Source organism: Gobio gobio (genome assembly GCF_949357685.1).
Source record: "Gobio gobio genome assembly, chromosome: 13".
NCBI lineage: Eukaryota > Metazoa > Chordata > Actinopteri > Cypriniformes > Gobionidae > Gobio > Gobio gobio.
In genome coordinates this window covers 13,908,572-13,911,638 of record NC_137106.1, presented here as the reverse complement: position 1 = coordinate 13,911,638, position 3,067 = coordinate 13,908,572, and positions in this window count along the sequence as shown.

Here is a 3,067-nt window from a genome sequence, read left to right as displayed (position 1 = left end):
AAACTTGACTTTTTTTGCTACAAGATATGATGAAGTAGCTAGCCAACACTAGCAAAATATAACCTCATTTCTGGTCAGAACAAATCTTTACAGTTAAGAAACATCACCATAAAAAGACATTTAGGCAATTTTAGGCAAGTGAAGTAATTTTTCAAGCATTTACTTTTTATTTTAAGGCGAGACACGGCAGGTGAAAACATCGTTTTTTCATGCAGTGGTCAATTTTGAGATTTTGGGCCAGTTTGCTCCCTTAACATGTAAGCTTTCATGTCAAAATAAAAAAAATGTCAACATTACACATTAAGGTGGTTATTTCATTATATTTTGTCACCGTGCGCCTTTAGATTTCTACCCGAAATCATCAAAAGTTATTACTCCATGCATAGCCTCATTGAGCGGCGCATCGTCAAAGATATTCACACTCCACGTGATTACATTGTCATCTTTGAGACTGCACGAATACATCCATCCCCATACAAGGTGACCCAGCTATACCACAATGACTTCATGAAGTTATCTGGGGCCTACGTCACCAATATTCGACCAGGTAAAAAAGTTGGTGACCCCACAGTCCTTGGCCTCCGGGCTTTCCAGTACTTGGCTGATGGTCGAATCCGGTACAAGTTGGATTTTGAGTCTGAATGGGAGGACCTGTCTCAGCGAATCAACATCCCCAAAGAACCATTCCACTGGGTCCCACTCTTTCCTGCCCAACTGCCAATTACTCTCAGGAAATTCAATGACTTGCAGGCAATGAAACCAGTACTACCAAGAGTAGCCCACCAGTCCTATGACAACCTCCCTCATCAATAGACAGTGTGAAAATGAGTGTGCACAACACCTGAGTGGAACTTGGTGGGAAAGAAAAACAGTGGTTAAGGTTAAACATTAAGAAACAACTTGGTTAGGGTTGACAAGTTACACATCTTGGTTATATTTAGGAGAATAAAAAAAACTTTGGTTATGTTATGTTTGCACAGCACCTAAGTGGAACTTCGATTAAGGGTGGAAAAGGAAAACAGTGGTTAAGGTTAGACATTAATAAGAAACAACTTGGTTAGGGTTCACAAGTTACACATCTTGGTTATATTTAGGAGAGTAAAACAACTTTTGTTATGTTATGTTTGCATTTTTTATGTAAGAGAAAAAATGCCTAAGTCATGGCATATTCTGCCTAAGTCACTTTTATTGGTTAGGCAATTGATGATGGATCTTTTTCTTTTTGCATACTTGTTCACACATCTGGTTGAATTTACTGTTATAATATCAATAAAAAATTACAATGTGATTTCTAAAAAATTAGTTTTTTCTTGTTTACCAAAAACATTGAAATATGACTTAGGCAATTATGCTATGAGGCTAACGATATGATATTCTGCCCTCCCCAACAAATCTACACCTTTAGTTTGGAGAGGACCCAGTGAGTCCTCAGTGTGCAGCCACAGCAACCCTCAAACACATCATGGTGGGTTGTAAGATCTCTTTGACCCAAGGAAGATACACCTGGCGCCACAACCAAGTGTTGAGATGCCTAGCCTCGGCAACTGAGCATAAGAGAGTAACAACCAATGCCATCCCTAATACCCAGAGTATCCTGCAGAAACCAATAGCCTTCATCCAAGAAGGGGAAGTGAGGCAGGCTAACCCCGCACCCTGGCAAATGCAAGCCGACTTAGACCAGAGACTCACTTTCCCACAAGCGATCGCTGTCATTAACCTGCGCCCAGACCTAGTGCTGTGGTCCATCTCCTGCCGTCGTGTTTTCATTGCTGAGCTTACAGTCCCATGGGAAGATGCCATCCATGAAGCATACGAAAAGAAAAAGCTGCGCTATGCTACCTTGGCAGCTGAAGCAGAGGAAAGGGGCTGGAGCGTGAAGGTGTGTCCAGTGGAGGTAGGCTGCAGGGGCTATATTTCTAATTCTACTGCTAGGCTGCTAAAGGAAATTGGCATTAGAGGGCAAGCCCAGAGAAAGACAATCAAAGAACTCACCACAGTTGCTGAAAGGAGTAGTCACTGGCTGTGGTTGAGAAGAAAGGAGATAGCGTGGGGAGTCAAATGACCACTTGGTCCCCTTATGACATACACCCAGGTCTGATCAGCCTGTGTTGGGCCTGCCTCGGCGGAGGGTGTCTTGTGGTAATTGGCCAAAACACCCAAAGAAGCCAAGGTGCACAACTGAAGATGTGTCGTGTAGGAGGAAACAGCAAGAAGTGGTCACCAATGAAACCCTCTAACTTAGATGATGCCTCAAAACCCACTCATGGCAAGTATTGCACTGAATCAGTTGGGATTGTAACATCTAGTCCCATTATGTAATTTGATAGCTTGGGCCTGTGCAGTAAATTAAGTTAAATGCTAAAAGTGATAATTCAGTTTAAACAATTATTTTCTACAGTCTTGCTCAAAAGTTTACACACTTGCAGAATCTGTGAAAATGTGAATAATTTTAACAAAATAAGAGGGATCATACAAAATGCATGTTTTTTTTTTAGTTCTGTCCTGAATAAGATATTTTACATAAAATATGTTTACATACAGTCCACAAGACAAAAAAAATAGCTGAATTTATTCTTAATTCTTATTCTTAATACTGTGTCGATGATCCAGAAATGGATACTTTTAATTAGCAAAGGTGCATCAAATTAACCAAAAGTGGCAGTGAAGATACACGGCTGTTTTTTTGTGATGGTTGTTCAGTTCAGGAGTCCCTTGTTTGTCCTGAGCAGTTAAACGGCCCAAATTCTTAAGTTTTCCAGCATCTTTTGCATATTTGAACCCTTTCCAGCAATGACTGTATGATTTTGGACAACTGAGGGACTCAAACAGGGGTTTGTTTAGCCTAAATATCAATTATTTTCATTTAGTACTGCCCATTGGAAGCAACAGAATACTTACATGTTTCCCGGAATACAGATTAAGTAGGCTAAAATTGACCTTTACCTTCAAATTTAAAAAGTTTTCACCCCCTGGCTCGATTTCCCCATCAAGCATATGCACACATAACCTCCTCCTCCCAGCCGACCAGCGGCGCTGTACTGCCGTGGATAAATGCGCGGTGGCCGCT